Here is a 19,952-nt window from a genome sequence, read left to right on the forward strand (position 1 = left end):
GGTTAATACAGTATATTAATCATTGTAAATACTGTTTTTAAAACCCAAATACTTCACATTCAGATTCAGATTGCGTATTTACATCAAGAATATATTGGCGGTAAATCGTTGGTACTAAGAATTGGTTAGTTATATTGAGATAAAATTTATAGCATAAATGATTGTGCCAATATTGCCAAACGCATGGTCAATGGAAAAAAAATACTCTTTGGAGAGCATTGTGCTCACGGTGTGGTACCAATAACTTGTAAATGTTAAAATATTAAACACTCGGTTGATTTAGAATTTAGAAATTAGATTTCTGGGCTTTCGGCATCTATGGCCATGTTAGGCTGTCATGTGTGAGGGATGACATCCCTCGGCCATCACACAATCCGAGGAAAAGAAAGAAAGAATTGGGGAAGGAATGAAGCGGCTTGAGACCTATGCTAGGTACCATCCCGGCATTTGTCTGATGTAAATTAGGAAAACCCAGGAAAACTTCACTCAGGATGGCTGGTCTGAAAAAGCTTTTACAGTTTCGACCGAGTGTCCGTCCCCACCGGGAATAGAAATACTCAGTTTATCCAGCAAATAACTTCTGAAATATTGGCCCATCCATACAAATTTATGTAGTTAATACAAGTTGGGCTCAAAATACAGTATTCTATTATTGAGCCTCTGTTGTTTCTTTGTTGCAAAGTTGGCCCAATTTCCAACTGACAATGTTAAAGGTAGGGATATATCTACCTACTTTTATACTCCAGCATATATTTACCTTAAATGTAGAGAAGAACGAGTGTTTACAGAACGTCGATCCAATGCCAAAACCGCGAATGTGCTAACTTTGAGTAATAAGCATATTTTAATATTCAAATTACCCCGAAAAATCAGTATATACACTTAGGTACATGTTTTAGGAATGGATTATAACTTCTAATATACTCATATTTCACAAATGGAACTTCGATATTGGAATCTGTGTGTCCCAAGTAACATGAAACTGCACTTAGGTGAAAATAGCAAAATTTGCACATTCACGGTTTTGGCATTGGACCGAACGCTATATTTTTGAAAACAGTCGAGCGCATACCTTCCAAAAATTCTAGCATTACATCACTAGTCAATGAGTCTACAGAGGCAAATGCTCAATTTTTCAATCAATCAGTCTATTGGCCAATCATTATCCTGTGTTAGCCCAACGTTTTTGCTTCTGGGTACAGATGTTTCGGTATTTATCCAATATCGTAACATCAGTTTCGAATCTATTTGAATTTGCTTAGAATACACTAGTACAGAAAGTCAGAAATGAGGCCATCGGAACAGATATACTGACCACACGCCACTTCTCAGGTATTCTCTGTCCGACAATAGAATATCTCGAACTGTAACGTCAGGGAGTTGGCAACATTGATCAACTGATTCTAATATCTCACGTCTCTTTCTCTAAACTCTCTTCTTTCTTAACTATAAATGTGGAAATAACTGTTTAAATTGATAATATCTGTTACTCCATGCAAATTGAGGCCACTGTTAAGTTGTTTTTAATATGTGATAATGAATAAATAGTATTATAGAAACTTACATAGTACAATATTACAACAATCAAGTTCTGTCTTCTGCTGACAAAATGTATTTTCCTCTTTTGGTATCAGTTCTAATAACATTAGAAAGAAATCTCTATATTGTAGGAATTATTTTCTTCAAAATAAGACGAAATACATTTCATTATTTTTAAAGTCTCAAGTATTTACATTTCTTTTTTTTTTTTTAAATAAATTATCAGCTTCTGCAAATTATCAAAATAATAGTAATCTGATATAAAGGTCACAGTAGCCCTTGTCCTAATTTTTTAATCTTTCTTTTTTGTTTGTTTGTTTTAAGAAAAGTAAATTCTTGTACCTTGACGATTTGAAACAAGAAAAAGAAAAAAAGTTATGACCTTGCGACTAACGTATATTGGATGCAGAACTTCCTTTCGGATTCCCGCAGATAATGTTAAAGATTCTTATCCACTAAATTAAAAAAGGAAGGAAAGAAAAATGAACATTGTGTATATTTAAAAATAAAGAAAAAATTGAAGGCAAAAAATGTACATAATCTGATGAGACAAGCAAACTTGCATTCACTGAAGTAACAGTATAAGGATGCCATAATTTTTGAAGGTTACATACGAACAATCCTCCTATGTAGCAAAAATACGTCTAAGCTTCTACTTCAAAACATAATAATAATTTTGCATTTCATGTAAGTAGTCGATTAATTTTAAAGTAAATAAAAAGTACACTGGTTACTGATGACTCTTAGCTCTTACAAAAGTATAATTATTTTCTTTTTTTAATTTAGTGTCCTTGAGTAGCTAGAAGAAGCAAGAAACAATCCTTGTTATTTGATAGACCAACCACTCTGTTGTCTCATTTTCAGTAAACTATCTGAACCTGCGCTGTCTATCAAACACATCATTCTAATATGAGCATGCATCTCCGTTCCACTTCTTCACTATATCTGTACATGTGAGTTTACAGACACAAGTGAAGGGAGGAAGAACTCAAAAAGGGAGTGAGTTGCTATAGCTGCAAAAATGTTCAATTATAATACTTTTTTAATTATTATTAATCGAGACATTACAGGCCTTTGAACTTGCCAGCATGCAATACGTTTTACCCTTCAGATTAAAGCCAAGCGATGTCAACACGCAATACATAGCTCTTATACTGGTTGCCTAACACAAGGATATCAACCTTAACAACGCTTTAGCGGCAATGTTAATCTTATAGGCTCAGCGACCTTTGAAGTTGAATAGAAAAATAACGGCACATTAAAAAGAAAAATTGAATGAGAACTGGCAAATCTATACAAAATTTCCCGAATCAACCAGCTAAAAAGATACATTTCTAGAACTTATGGCTTCCGAGATCTCATTGTCAATAGGAATTGATCACGAACGTATAAAGTACCATTTTAATACAGACAATTATCTCTACTTACTTTTTTCACATATGATGAAGAGCACTTACTAACTATAAATTACTGCATTATTGAGCACACAAGATTTGTACTTGAAAGAAATACACTATTTCGTGTTAAAGCTCCAAGGAAAAAGAGTAAATTTACTTTCTAATATTCAACGTGACTACCCTTAATGACATCATAAGAAAATTATTTTCAATTCGTTAAAAATATAGAAGTAATCCATGAAAACACTTGGATAGTTTCTGTGTATGAGTTATGTTCAGGAGCTGTTCAGTAATTTCAAGGATCACTTTTTTTAAATAATAAAACATTTCTGACCTAAGCTTCTTTATAGAAAAAAAGAACGAAAACGGTGTATTCAGTTTAACGTCCCACGTCTATCCTCTTCACTCAAAAAAAAGACAAATAAGTGCGGAAGAATTAGTGAATAGAAAAAGTGGAATTAAACCTCGAGAAAAAATCTACTGATAGTATATTATTGACTAGAAAACGTACTGGATGGAACTAGGATACCTCCGCACCAGAGGTGAGCGCTTTATTCCCTGAGCAATCATGTCCCACATGACCTTATCTAGAGAATGTTACTTCAGTTAATAGGAAAGTGTTCTCATATGCCTCCTTTAAATAATCTATTTCTGTGAGGTCAGGTGAAAAAAAACACTGCCCAGCACTACTTAACTATTAGTGTAGAAAGACCCCATTCTAACCCTGTCGCACATTCGAAACGTAATCAAGTTTCCTATCATGCTTTCTTGATGACAAGATCTTAATTCTATTTCACTATTGGCAGTTCACAAATGTACTTCTGGGTACAAAGTATACATAATTGTTTACTCTACAATTTAAAGTGGTAAGCATTCTAAGAAGCTTCTTGATCCAATCTCAGTGTGATGACGTGAGTTTGTGTTAACATAACGTGTAATCCCGTTTCTCCCACTTTCTCACTCCGTCAATCCCTCCATCGTCATAAGATTCCACCATTTGTCTCTCTTAGTGTAAAGAGTAGCTTAAAAATTAAACTAAGTATTCCAATTCCTTTCCACGAAACACATTTAGATAGTTAATCATCCTATTTTAGAATTAAAAAAAAATGAAATCCCCTAATTTTGCGCGTACATTACTTAGTTAAATAAGCTCAATAGATTCCACTTTCTAGATAACTTAGCGGACTTAACTGTGTTTACAGGATTATAAACTCATTATAAAATAGCCAAGGAATAAGATGTGTAGTCTTTGAATATTATTATTTTTTGTTCTTATTATATCCATTAATTTCCAAGATATATCTTTTCAAAATTTTTCCAATCCAAGATTTCCTAAATAAAGGTTTATTCACTTGGACATATTGAGATAAAATATGACTTTTTGTTTTTGTTTCATCCAAGGTAACGTTTCTCAAAACTGAGTCCTGAGAGTACAAGTGGTCTTCGATGTACGTCTGGTAGTCCTCTTAGATTAAATATTTGCTTCAAAAAATACAGAAAATAAAATTCAATTGACTTGTGTGTATAGTTAGTTGAGAAGCTCAAACAGTTATACAAACAATATAGTACACGGTTTAATAAGGTAAAGATTAAGTAAATTCTAAAGCGTATGTAAATGTATTACGAAATAGTCTTTAATTATTATTTTAATAAAAAAACACGTTTATCCTTTTACGTAATACAAACATAAAATTAAAGGAATTTTAATTAATATGCACTACTTAAAAATATAGGCCTACTGGTGTATGCTCAAAACATTTTTTTAAATGATAAATTTACTTCGAAGCGGACAACAGTAAAGTAATCTGTAAAACATTCTGACGAATAAAAGTGGCTCATACTTGAAAGAAAATAGAAACATTGACCTATTATTGAATCAACTTCCGAAATACATTGCATTGCAGTAACAATATATATATATCCTACACGTGCCTCCTATTTATCAACAAAGCCACGTGTTACTACAAGCAAGCAAATGACAGGCATCAATATTAATATATGATATAGAAAAATACAAACATCATTATTACCAAAGTTTTATAAGGACTTACGAGAATAGGGTATATAAAAAACCGCAACACTTTTAAAGGCATCAGTTTTTACTGGTCACTCTTACTTCTTAGCTTGCTTAGAGCTTTGGGGATTTTCTTCCTTCCTAGCCTACCTGAAATTCTAAAAGACTTAACTAACCCAAATCTTTTAACTTGCTTAAAGCTTTAAGGTTTTTTGCTTACTTAGCTTGCCTGGAGTACTGAGAGTTTTTAACTAAAACTCTTTAGCTTGCCTGGAGTTTTGGAAAATCTTTTTCCTTGACTGCCTGAGCCTAAAGAACATTCGTTTACTAGCAAAACCCATAAAAACATTATTTTGGTTTTCGGACCACAGTTATAGTGGTTTACACTATATTTATATAGTGTTATATTTATATATAACAAAATTTTTAATAATATAAAGGTTGTAAGAGAAAGTCCAGAAGTGACGTGTACTAATTGCCCTACCTATTGCCTTAGCAGAGTATTTTTACAATATCGTTCGCTTTAAGAACATTTTTGTTTTTCATCCCCTCAGATATTACTCACTTTCCCTTTTTCTTAGCTTGGGTTCCTATAAATTATTTTTCTTAATTTGTCACGGTTGTATTTGGTGCCGTGATTTGGCAAACACGAATCAACAGCGCTTGCTTAATTTATTGTTATTATTGTTGTTGTTGGCGAAGAGCCATAAATGTTATGCATAACATCATTTTGTAACAGGGAGAGAAGAAAACGTGAAGAAATTAAGAAATTTCGTATAGCTACATAAAGGGCATTCATGCACTTCGTCTTTTCATTGTATTAGCCTCGTAAATGCGGCCGCCGACTTTTGCTAATTACAGCTAAAGCGCATTCAAAATTTCATTTGTTTAAGCAGCGTTCACATGAAATCATTGTTCTATTATTACTGAGAACAAGATGAATGATGTTTAATCATATCTACTCCATCGAAACATTTTGTGGAGTTATCAATATAATCGCAGATATGCATGTGTTCACAATTTGTGTTTGCATTCATATTTGTTGAATAGTCGTCGTAGGAATAATTTATCCTCTAACGCAGCTCCTGCTTCCCGTATCTTTGTCTCATTGGCGCTTACTTTTTTTATTAAGGGAAACTGAGTACGGACTTGAGTTACGCCATTTTTACTTTTTAGTCCATTGCTTTATATAAATATATATATGGAGAATTTCTCGCTTCTTTCCTTTGAAATGAACTGGATTTTTAATGATGGGCTTTTACTGATTTCTTTTTCAAAGCTTGTTAAATGTTTGTTTAACACTAGTATTTCTACTTCCACCTGCTGGCAGTTGAATGAAACTCTGACTTTAAGTTTTCTGTTATCTGGTTTATCTGTCTAAGTCTTCTTTTTTTTTAAAAAAAAAAAAGTGGCTTGCACCACTTTAACTTTAACCTCTCCATATATATTATTTTATTGATATCAAGGAAATAAATAACATTTCATAAAATATTACATTAGAGATACACATGTATTCAAAATACGAGTATTTATTAGATCAGGGGTGGAGAACCTGCAGCCTTCAGAGTCATAAAGTGCGGCCTTCTGTAAAATGTTAAATTATGTGAGAAATATGAGATAGAGGACAAATCAAGGATCCTTTAAGAACTCATATCACAGATGTGCACCTTCGAGAGCAACAGAAACTCAAAATATCCATGCTAGAACCTAATATTGCGATACAGTCTCGTCAAAAGCCATCTCAGAGAAGTCATTACGTGAACAAAAAAAGTAAATACATGATACATTTTCTTACTTTATCTTTTTAATATGCTATAGTGTTATACATTTTAATGTAAATTATTCCTGTGATTATGTAACTAATAACTGTAAAATAACTACAAAAATTAAGACTATTCAAGTTTATAATATGCAGCCTTCTTTGAAAATGACATTGTTAATGTGACCTTTAAGACAAAAATGGTTCTCCATCGCTTTGTTATATTATTTCTTAATTAATCTATAGACAAAATATTTACAAGTATTTCAGATTTTGAAATTCTTATAGTACTTATAAAAAATTCTTCCAACATTTTCCAGAAATATGTTAATTACTTCATCATCTGATAAATATACGTATTATATATTTTTCTATAAATTATTCATTATCTTTGAACTCTGTTAAAATCTAGTCCTTTTGTGTGATGTAACAACCACCAAGATATTACTGTCTCTTGTTAACAAAATCGCATATTTCGTTCGTTCGTTCCTGAAAAATTACAGGTTAAGAAATAATTTCAACCTACTGCATCATATATACGTACCTCTCTCAAGGATTCGATATCTTCTTGATTATAAGATTTGAGAGAGCTTTATATCAGAGTATCTACCTAGGTATTTAATTGATGTGTACAATTCAACATCTAGGTATCTCTAATTTTAATTTCAATCTATATCTTCACTACAGAGTGCTCATTTTAAGTTTTCATTTACTCTTCGTTCAAGAGCGAAAACAACTGGCAACTCTACCCCCTCTACCCCTCCCCTATCTTTCAGACAAATAGGCTAGAACTGCGTTAGTACATTATATGAGTATTAGTGCATTATATTATATGAGTAATTTTATTTATGTAATAACATGGAAAATGAATAACATAGATTTATTATTTTTTCTAGATACGTGCACGTATATTCAGGGAAATTTGGCATAATTTATTATATGTATTACAAGTAGAGTGCAATATGAATGTGATATAGTGTTTAGATGTCACATTTATAAATAGATATTCTAATATAACTTGATGTTATAATGGATTGTCAAATGCATCATTGTAATATATAATTTTTGTTAATAAATAGGTTCAACAGATATGTAAATGCTTTCACATAACCAATTGAAGCTCTTAATATTACAAATTTGAGCATAGTACATTAAATCAAGACACATGTATTACAATCCCACAGCTACCTTAACTGGTTATACATTTTAAAACTCCTGTATGCAGGCACCGGTGGCACGGTCCTGTAATCCAGCTGTTTTTGGAAACGAGATAGTATGGCAGGGAACGGCCTGTGAGGATTGATATTGTTGGTTGGTCTGTGCAACCGCTACACCGAATTTGCCCACGCCAATAGTAGGGTCTGTTCTTCATACTCTTGCTGTTGCATGAGAATGTAAAACACAAAGCTCAAACTCCTTTGCATCTTATTTATTTATTTTATTGCTGTAATAGATATCATTCTAAATTATAAATTCTTTTTTCTTAATTTATTCGGAAATATTCCTGATCATCATATAACATTTTGATGTTCTAATATATGTTATAAAACCTTAAAATCAGATGCGCGGGTATTAGGCATGATGGACGCTACTTTAAATTTTTCCTGTACCTAGAGATTATGCCCAAGAACCGTCCAAAAAGGCACAACGTGATCTCCCTAAACTAACTGTTACCTTTTCTGTCATTTGTTTGTATCTGTGGATCTGCGTGTTCGTCTAAATGAGAAACGTAAAAGAATCAATTAATTAAATTATGCTTCTTCACATAGTTTACAAACGCTAACAAATCATTTGATATATGGAAAACCAACTGAATTTATTATATCACAAGTTTGTTACAAGCTTTGCTATATTTATAAAACTTGTTACAAGATGGGTACAATATTGTGAATACTCTTCATCGGCTTAGGGTTGAAAAATCATAAACCATAACGCGCTGTTGCCTATCTGTTAGAGACAAGAACCAGCAGAGCAAAGCAGTATTTTTTTTTCTTCCTTCTAACGTTTCCGCTTAACTCACTTCACGTGTTACATTTTCCAACAAAAATCTTCAAGGACGTCACAACCAAGTACAGCATGGAATTAAAACACAAAAAACACCGCATCAGCTCGCCTTCATTCCCTAGATTCTCCAATTAATGTGAGAAGAAATATACAGAAAACTTATTTTTATGTTTTTTTTTTTACTCTATTCATTACGTAATCACAAAGTTAGCTTTATCTTCCGCACTAGTAGCTACAAGAAACTGCTACGTTGTTACATAGTACCGTATATTCAAAGAAAAGGCTGTTTGTTGCTGGTTTACTCTAGCATAATTAGTTTTTAATGGTATATATAATACTAAAAATATACTATTAAAGCGTTCTCTTGCGCAATTTTAACACTTTTTTCTTACATAGTAAGTCTGTACTTTTTAAAATTATTGGAAAACGGTATGTAATTATGTTTTACAAAGGTTGACTTATATAAAATATAAATAGGATTGACACAATATTCAAGAATATTTTTAACTTTTGTGACATTACAATGTGCTTCATTTTCATAGAATAATAATATAAAATTGAAATTCATTAAATATCTCATAGTACAATCTACAACATTCCTATGTATCTAAATGCACAAAACCCATACTTGGCTAAAGCAATCAACGATTTCTTGATGCACCCAAAATGTTAATTCACTTTATTTCATTTCATTTCATCATATTCATAAACATTATTTATCAACATCTTAATCAAGTTCGATATATATATATATATATATATATATATATATATATATATATATATATATATATATATATATATATATATATCTTGAGTACAATTTTACGCAAGAATATATAATATTAACAAGAAAAGGCAAGGGATTTAAAATTTGGAAAACAGTTGATCAGATATTTTTATAATCATCATTTACTTTGCTAGGACTGGGAATTACCCTAGTAACGTCAGGATGTTATCGGAGGATTCAGACACCATGGGACATTCCAATTTACTACGTTAAAGCATTGAGAATCTTCAACTATGCAGTCTTGATAAATTCTTAGAAGTTAATTATTCCGTAGAATATATTCAGCAACTGTAACATTATTATTTTATTTTATTTATTCTTTTTTTCTTAAATAAGTGTCCAAAAATTTGAACATTGTACATTTCTTCTAAGAACTTCTCATTATCATCTACAACGGACTATGTATTGTATTAACGTATGTATGGATTGTATTAACATTTTCTTTCTTTGAAGTTACTATTATACTATCTGAAATGTCCGTTCTTCGTATTGGAAAAATAGGTTTAAGGGAAATATTCAAATCTCCTTCACCCTTATGATATTTATTTCAATCAAGTGTAATGGTAAATTACCTAGAAGATACTCTGGCATAAATATTGAAACACCCTACCCATACAGAATACACCTTAAATCAAAATGATATAATTTTAAAGCTTCAAGTGGGCATTAACTATCTTCTAAAAGTCATTTTAAACGGGTCGGCCGTTTTCCCGATCCCAAAAACTATGAATTCAACACAAACCTTAGTCATTTTTGACATTTTATTTTTCACCTCCCCCATCTACCGATGTTGCTGAATATGCGCTCAAGAAACTTTTGGATCGTCACTATTGATTTGAGCGACTCTGAAAACTATGGACTGCACATTAATATCAATCGTTTTGCATTATTTCTATATGTCACTCCTTCCAACTCCCATCCCTTGGGGGTGGGTGTCTTACTCCCACGGTATTTTTTTAAGATTATAATTCATTTGTCTACCAAATTTGGTTAAAATGGTTCATGAGTTTACTGGAATATACATTCATACACATACATCCATTCATATGTAGTCCCACAGTATTGTTTTCTAGACTGTAATATGCGTACTAAGTTTGGTTAAAATTGTTCCAAGCCTTCCAGAGTTATGCTGAAAAATATGCCCCCCCCCCACACGCATATATATATATATAAAGATGATATTAATGTATGAAAATAATCTACGTACGAATCTACGGGCGGGACGTTTAGAAAATTAGAAAATACGAGAAAACCAAAGTTAGTAAATATTCAGACTTCAGTTTACATATTTTTAAAAAATGTAATAGATTTGAAGTTTCTTTTTTTTTTTTATTATGACCTCCAAGCAAACTAAACTAAATCTCAAATGTAAAACGTACTGAAGTACTATATAAGTAATGTAAATATTTATAATTTAAATTAAAATTTAACAGTCTTTATTTTACTAATTATTAACAGAATTACGAAATGTAGAAGTCACCTAGCATATAAATAAATCTGCCATTAGAAGATAGAACTTGACAGCTATTAAATTAAAATATATTAACGCAAGGATATTTCGTAGTTGCAACAGCAGACGTTGCGTTGTTTGCCTTATTGGCCATCTGTTCCACCAACTTCAGGGATTGCATCACGATAGTTTCCTATATTACAGCTATTTCCAATATGTATGTTCAATTATTTTCACATAAAGAAGCTTTCAATTGTTATTTGAGATTAGCCTTAACAGTACTGTAAAGGTGTTAGCACTGTTTATAAACTTTCTAAAGTAGGTATTGAGGAAGACTCTTTCTTTCACAGTCCTCAGAATAGGTCGCTCGTTGTATGGGATGTCATTGGGAGCTAATTAGCACAATCCAATTAAATTTGTCTTTTACGTTCCAAGTCATATGTGGCAGTTCCTGTGAATTATTTGACCTCGATGACACTATTGGTGGTACCACAAAGGACATAGAAACAATAGGGTATCGCTCCTATAAGAATGAAAGAGATATTGTACAAGCATGTATGAATCGTGAAGAGTATTTATGTATGCGTGCATTCTGTGACAAGAGCTCAGTAAGAACTCCCAAGGATTTTGGCTTTATCTCAAACATAAATAAGGGTTACACTTCCATCGTCCTAACATTCTCGCTGAATTTTTAGTTAACTATTCTTTATAGATTTCTATAGCAATCAACAATGACGTACACAATATATATATGCAGTATTTATAATGAGAAATTCAAAATTCTTGTGTATGGTATTGTGCAAATTGGTTGGTACTTCTTTCTTGGTAGAGCAAGAGAAATCGAATTGAATGGTTACTTTCATTTTTTAATTGTAAATAATCTATAAAAGTTAGCATCTATTGAGTAGTACTAAAATTTATCGGATTATACATTCGTATATCGGATCATACATCATATATCAAGTTGGCTAATCCATTTTACGAATATGTCTGCGATAATGCCCTAGTGCAGGTACCAAGATAATAAATATTTTTAAATAGTAGTAACGAAACTCACATGTGTAATCAGTTACTTGGATTATACTTAGTTCTATACATTTTGAAGTAGTTTTAACTGTGAATTAGCTTTTGTAAATATATATATATATATATATATATATATATAAGGTGTGTAAGGCCTACTATTTAAATAGGGATTTCAATGTATTAGTATCAGGGTGCGAGATCATAACAGTTGAAGTGAAGAAAGAGGAAATAGAAGAGTGAAAAAAGAAACTCTTCACACTGAAATGTTTGGATATAGAGAGTTCGCATAATTAACCATCAATAATTATTAAACTATGTAAGATTAATGATACCTCTGACCACTAGTTCACCCATTAATTACATATGAATTACTGTAATTAATTTGCAAACATCTGGCAATAGTGTCACTTTATTTACTCCACAGTAAACCTTTAATACCGGTTGATTTTCTCCCAAAAATATTAAATGAGAAATTGTCCCCAATCCCCAGGATTTCGCACCCTGATTAGTACACAAATCTTTAAATGCGAAAAATTGTTTCCATGAACTGAGTCAGCTTTTATAAAGTGCTTCGGCCAGACTGGGGTTGCCAGATTTCGTAACTATCTATTCTCTTCTCACCCGCCTCTTCCCTCCTGTAGCCGATTACCCCTAACAATTTGGGTTTGTTCCTTTGTTCCACGCCTCTACTGGTTGTCCACTGCGTTATTGAAGAAAATGAGTCACAATATGAGACGTTCCCTTTCAGATATAAGATGTAAAGGAAACTATAAATAACAAAATGAATGATAAGAAAGAAAAGATCTAGTAAAGGGAGCCACGTACCGTAGGTACGTCCATAATTTGAGTAAGTGACATCGGGAAATAATCTTCGCCGCCCTTATTTCTCATTGTAATCACTGAAGCAAAGATGATGGTTGAGAAGGGTTGGGCGCAACAATGTCCTCCTACGATAATTATGATAACAACGACTTCCTTTGCTGTGTTCTGCACGAAAGACAATTGAAAAGTATCTCGGGCATTTGGAAAAGAAAGAGACCAGGCAATTTCTCATACATCCTTGTCTTCTGTCTCAGTTTCCGTCTGTCTTGCTTAGCTTTTGGATGTGAAATACGTCAGTCAAACAAAAGTCACCACTGAGATTTCTTTCTTTCTTTTCTTTCCCTTTTTTTTCGAACTAATTAAAAAGTAGGACATCTGCTTCAAGAGAAACACAAGACATCTCAGTTATTAATACCTTACATTATTAACGTCTTTGGGTTTGATACATAAAATACGTTGTTACGTTAAAATACGACAACACGAGGACTATAGAATAGCAACAGTGTATGTGTCAATTGTTTATTTTGGATACGGATACTTGAGTAGTACATAAGATTCAGTACTGTTTGCATTCGAACCGAAATTTCACTTGTATCCGCAGTGTATGAACTAATGACATTCTCAATGATTATGGAGGTAGGTTCATAGCTGATTTAAAAAAAATCAAAACGGGTATAATCCTCCCTGCTGGTCTAGTCGCTAGCGCGGTAACTTCGGTACAGGTGGTCTGGGGTTCCATTCCTGGTGGGAGAGTGCAAAAATAATAATCTCATAATCATTCACTTTCGTTAATCATCTGTCTCCTTTAGTCTAAAGATCGTGGGACGTTAAACTAAAATATCATTTCATGTTAAAAATTGATATGATGACTTATGCATGTAGTTATTCTAGATGACTCATATGTTCCTGCCAAAGAAGTTTTCACATATTCGTGCAATATTTGCAAGCGAGCAGACTATAAGTAATTGTTAAGTACTGCCATAGAACTATAGACTTTTTATGGGAAAAAGAGTACAGACCAAGCCTTTGGGTTACACAATTTATCTGCTAAATAATTATAGTTTTATTAAGAAAGTGAACAAATACTGTATTTGTCAATTTACGAAGTTTTGGAAGGATCTGGACCCAATCGATCCGTGCGTTGTGCACCCCTGCACAATATATTGCAATTGAATGTCAAAAAGGACACAGGAAACGCTGTTTCCAAAATTCTCACATTTGATGAAGAGATAAAGAAGCATTAACTTCCTTCCCATTAGCTTACAAAAAACGGGGAGAAAAAAGTTGTCAACATGAGAAAAAACAAAATTTGAAGAAGTATCACTACTTGTGAAGTAAAATTTATTGTATATATAATTCTATTTTAGGAGGAGAAATGACTTATTAATTGAATATCATTGCATCTTTGGGTTATTATGTCTACTCCCACTATCTTCAATTTTTCTTTGCCACTCCCCTACATTTATCACTGGTTTCTCTATTTCAGGACCTAGCATAGAATTCATGAGAGGCCTTGCGAAACTTCAACTTAGCATAAAGTAATTAAACAATTCTAATTCTATTAACTAATTCTTTGACACGTTATTAACATGAATCAAAATGCACCAACTGACTCCGACAATTCTCATATTTGTATACACACAACTATAGATATGAAAATGAGGCACGAAATTAACATTCGGATTTTTATCTATGCATACTACAACACATTAAAATCATTAAAATGCAAATTTTATTAATATAATTCTGTGAATGAAATAGCAACAAAAAGGTTTCCGCCAAAAGAAGTTGGATTATTCAATCATTTAATGGCAGTATTTTCACCTATATATATGTAAGTATATATAAATCCACAGATATTGTATATTGCATCTCTTACGTACATATTATGAACATATGATCATAAAAAGAAATTGTTATATAACTTAAGACATTGTTCCGTCAGGCGCTAGTGAATCAATTGTTTGTTCACTGCTTCTTCTCTGCAAAGTTTTATGTCCCACTGACGACTATACTATTAATAAGTTTACTGCAGTAGTATCTTTAAAAATGAAAGAAATATTGTAGAAGGTATTAAGAAATAACGAACGGTTACCATGCCGATTGGTGTACAAAAGAAAAGAAAATTGTACGTAATGTAACATTTACAACCCTCTTCCCACTACGAACATGGATAATCATTTCGTAAGTTTAACTTCTTTCGACATTATCAAGAAACAACCGAAAAAATATGAAAGCATTATTACATCTTCTGATTGTTACAGGACTTTGCCTTTTCTTTCCTCCTCCCTCTTTCCTTCACACGAACGGTACAGTAAAACAATGATCAAGAATCCTTCATTTCACAATCAATCTTGAGGTCATTGATAACTAAAAGGAGAAATTTACAGACATAATTTCCTATGAATCTTATACAATATTTGTTCTTAATATGTGTGTGTAGTGAAACCTTCTCATAATTATAGTTATAAAAAGAAATACTATGATATAGCTAAACGAAATAATACATCCTTAGATGAGTTTTTCCTCTTCACGATCTTTAATGATACTTAATTTTGTGGTTTGTGTTTAGATCCAAAATGATGTGTTTTAAAACAGACCATTTAAATTTGCACATTAAGAAATATAGAAGAGAGGTAGGGGTAATTGTGGTTTCTGATAAACTTCTTTACTCAGTATAAGATGTAAATGTAACCAATTTATTTGTAGTTGTTTAGTTTGTGGTGGCAAAATTCTGTTTGTAATATATATTTGTGAAAGTTTTCATGTCCTTTGATGGTTGTTTAACTGTATGTTCCATTATCAAGTGTCAGTAAATACTACTAGCATTAGTGATTAACATTTCCTTTATTAGTTATTTTGTAACTTCTAGATGGTTTATTATGGAAAATACTATTCTTGACTCTCCTACGAAGCTCTACTCCTACATACAATACTTTCATTTTAAAAAATATTTCTTTTTATTAGGGTCATACAGTGGGACTTGTAAGATTTTACTGTTAGTATATTCGTCCGTTACTTCACGCGATAAATCTTGAACGAAAGCGATCTTTTAAATTCTGTCTTCTGCAATACAAAGCTACAGCGATCATTTCGGCCAAGTTGGTTAACTGAGTCAACCTGTTAACATCGTAACGGGTAACAATAACTTTAAGATACTGTATTGTTTAAAATCTATGACATTCCCTAGTTTCTGTGAAACCTGTACAGCAGCATAGAATTGTTGGTTGCCTATGATAAAAGGATATTTAGCTTTTCTTACTGCAAAAAGTTTATTAGCTTTATTATTATTATTATTATTATTATTATTATTATTATTATTATTATTATTATTATTATTATTATTATACCAATCAAAACTATTGGTTTTCACGTTCAAGAATTTACCTTGTTAGTGGCACGTGCAATAGTTAGATAGTCCTCATCACTAACCATTATCAAAGCTTGTTGACTTCAAAAGTACTGAGAGTTGCTACTCTAACATAAAACTTTTTTTTAATCCGTTGCTCAATGACTCACTTAGCAGACTCGGACTCATCAACTTAAAATTTTCCTTTTTCCCATTAAGCTATGACAAACAATTACCAAAAACGTGTATTAAGCTCCTAATTATTACCGGGAATGCATCTATATTGCGAAATATGTAAGTATTGTGTCCGTTATCCTTTTCAACATACGCTCGAGAGGTGTCTGCTCATACTACATATCATGCTATATATCATATTATATTTGATGCTTTCCTCCATAAATCACAGTGGTTTTTCGTTAATTTAGGATTATAATGACACATTAATATAATTGAACATCAAAAAGAAACGTGATATCTGTAAGCATATACAGGTAGAGAGTCAAATTAATACAACATTTATGTTGCATCAACATCTATAATCAGTACAATTGTTCAACATAATTTCAATGATGGAATTCGATATGCATATTCATCCTTATGTATTATGCGGAGAGATTTTAGTGCGTGATATATTGATATACGTGTCAGGATGTAAGGATTTATACTTTAAGAATTTATGAAATGTTTTCAAGATAGCTGGAAAAGATGGAGAAAGCCAATTCGCTATTTATCTCATTTTGTTCAGCTCTAGATGATCTATCGATATCGCGTACTCTAACCGCTTAGCCACGAGGGAGCTCCTCCAGATCATCGTGATCTATCAATAGGTGTATTCTGTTACTATATTAAATAATTGTTTCAGTGCTGTATATACATGTAGCATATTAAATATTTATTTGAGTAATATATCAATATGAACATTCTTAGCTCTCGTTGTCAAGGTTAATAACAACTTCATATGTAAGACTTTGTTTACAATTTCGAAGTTGCCATCTTCATACAATTGACCTCCAAAGGATTACAATAATAACATATATAACAATAATAACAATAATATATAACAATAATAACATATATATAACAATCCTTGATAAACAGTACGATTCTATAATTCCCATTTAAAAGATTTTTTTTTTAAAATATAACCCCTCCACACTGGTTTAGTGACTAGCGTGTGTACCTTCGATCCCGGATTCATTTCCCTATGGGACATACGAAATGTGAACGCATTACTGTATTTCGGATTGCATCTTAACTCTTTCAGGTCTCAGGTCTATAAGAATTGTAAGGCATGTGGAACATAATTTTTGAGTTATTTAGGCTAAATGTGACATGTAGATTCCAAAATTCTTTTTATTCCCCTGAACAGTGTTAGCAATTGTAATGTTTGTGTTTGCTAATACTGTAGTACTGTTTCCTTTATACTTCATAAATCCACGAGTATCTGGTAAAGAAATATAGAAAACCAGAGGCTGATTTTCAAACTCTTATGGAGCAATCGGTATTTACATTCATTCATATTCACTCTTATTTAAGTAATCCCTGAAGCTTTAGCATCCAACATAAGACAATAAAACGGTTTAAATGATCCAGTACAAATATAGGACAGTTTAAAGAAGTGGGACAAATACGTCCCTTGAATGTGAAGGGGTTAAACTATAGGTTCACGTCTCATGTCGTTTCGATACTGAAAAAGGACGTTAACTTCAACAAAGAAACATCAAAATATAACACTGACGTAGATATTTTAAACATTGAATTTAATCTAGACATATTATACATATACCAACAGATTGTTTGGCAACTGATCTATAATCGCACTTTGAAACTAATCTTGTTTTATTCTCCAACATATGTCTTATCATTGGACACTTTATATGTATATATACACGCTTCTAATATAGAATTTGTCTGCTTCGTATTCAATCAAATATTATTGAAAGTACAGTAAGTTAGTTATAAATTTAAGTATTAGTTGAGGAAGTATTTTGAAGTACTAAAGAAAGGAACTCCAGCATTGAAGGAAGAGGAACTGACATGAGTGCAGTGTGTGGCAATGTGGTATCAAAGTAAGACGTGAGAAAATTAAGACTCCTGAGAAAGTCTGCGTGGTGCAAAATAAGGAAACGAGCCTGTCGCTCTGTTGCTTACTTCTAGAACTGTACAACATTTAACATTACAAATATAAATAAGGAAAGTGTAATAATAATCGCAGTGTTATATTATATTATGGAATTTGAGCTACATACTTCCGACTTTTGGGAAACTACAATTTATTTTTTTCATTCGTTTTCATTTGCTCTCTCGTCGTATTATAAAGTAATATTTTATATATTTGTTGTCACTTGACTTTATATGTCACGGAAGTTTTAATTGTAATAAATGTTCAAAGCTCGATAATGTGGGAACAATCGGAAGTGTTCTAATAAGGAACTACAAATAATGATCTATATTTTGTGTCAAAGCATTTCATACGTATATGAAGTACTGGGACTGTATGAAATTCCTCTGTTGTACTGAATATTATTGGAATGAGAAACTCCGTATATAGGTGTATTATAGTTGCTTATGCATGCCCTACATGTATGCATCAAGTAAAGATTTCAAGCACCAATGTTCGTCATTGGATTACGTTTTCCTGTGTTGCAAAACAACACAATTCTTCTTCTGGACACCGCAGTAAGAGGTTGAAATATGGAGAAAATAGCTACGATGGTGTAATTAGTTAGCAAGGGGTCTACCTAATAATCGGGCGTCTTGAGTTCGATTCCCGGTGGGAGAGGGAAATTATTTTCATTTTACCCTCATTCCAGTCGTTCTACTGGACAGTTCTGAAGTTTAAATGGGTCCCTGGGACAGTCTGGGAGTTAAAGGCGGACGGAATATGAACATCACCTCCTTAAATGCCAAAGTCGCGGAAGTGTAGGTCTTTACCTCTATTCCAGCCTTGGGTAAACCATACCCTTCAACAATGAGAGGGCCACAAAAAATTTAAACTAAGTAGCTTTATCACATGGTACAAATATGAAGGAGTTTTGATTGTATGGCATGATATTTTCTCAATTAATATTGAAACCGGGAATGTTAGTGGGTTTCTCATTTCCGGTTTCAGTAGAGAGATTAGAGTGGAGTTTAAATGTATTCTTGGGACACTTAAATAATTGCTGAAAACCACTTCTTGCTATCTGTTACTGCTTGTACTGTACTCTATAGTAATCAATGTTAAAACCAGAAGTGCTTGATTTCTGTCACTTTCGGTTTGAATAGAGGGTTAAGAAAAAAAGATAGTACCCAATCTTAGACTGCTAAATCTTTTCTTTAAAAGAAAAAAAAGTGCTTCTCACTGTCTCTTATTGTTTTTGCTCAATGTAAACAGGAGACTATATGCTGGAATGGATTAGGAAATCAGATAAAACAGTTTGGGGTAAGAAAACGATAAAGCATTGGTTTACTTACGGGTAATCTGTTGAAGATTTATCGAAAGGGTAAACGAAATATGCAAAGTAATTGTTGTCTTATAAAAGACCTGGCCAAGTGAAATTGAATATCTTGATAGGAGAGCTGATAAGAGAATGATATAAGATAATGGAAATGCAGCGGTGGAACGTTAAAGTCATATTTAAAAAATGCCCTATTAATAGTACGGTAGGAGAGGGAGAGGAATAATGAAACTGTAATTGAAGCATCCTCCCGAATAACCCTATATGGCATATTTCACTGAATTCTAGAATAACGGAGAAAACCTGTACTATATTCCTGGACAAGAGCATTGTTCCACTCAGAGACCAATTTGCCAGCATAC

At 32.3% G+C, this 19,952-nt stretch overlaps 1 protein-coding gene across 3 annotated transcripts in view; it reads left to right on the forward strand.

Annotated features, from left to right (window-relative positions):
* Window positions 1–19,952, forward strand: part of LOC145680710 (ankyrin repeat and BTB/POZ domain-containing protein 2) — a 447,712-nt gene that overhangs the window by 211,036 nt on the left and 216,724 nt on the right. The gene's annotated exons all lie outside the window — the stretch shown is intronic.

Source organism: Thermobia domestica, chromosome 3 (genome assembly GCF_964235325.1).
Source record: "Thermobia domestica chromosome 3, izTheDome1.hap1.1, whole genome shotgun sequence".
NCBI classification, from domain to species: domain Eukaryota; kingdom Metazoa; phylum Arthropoda; class Insecta; order Zygentoma; family Lepismatidae; genus Thermobia; species Thermobia domestica.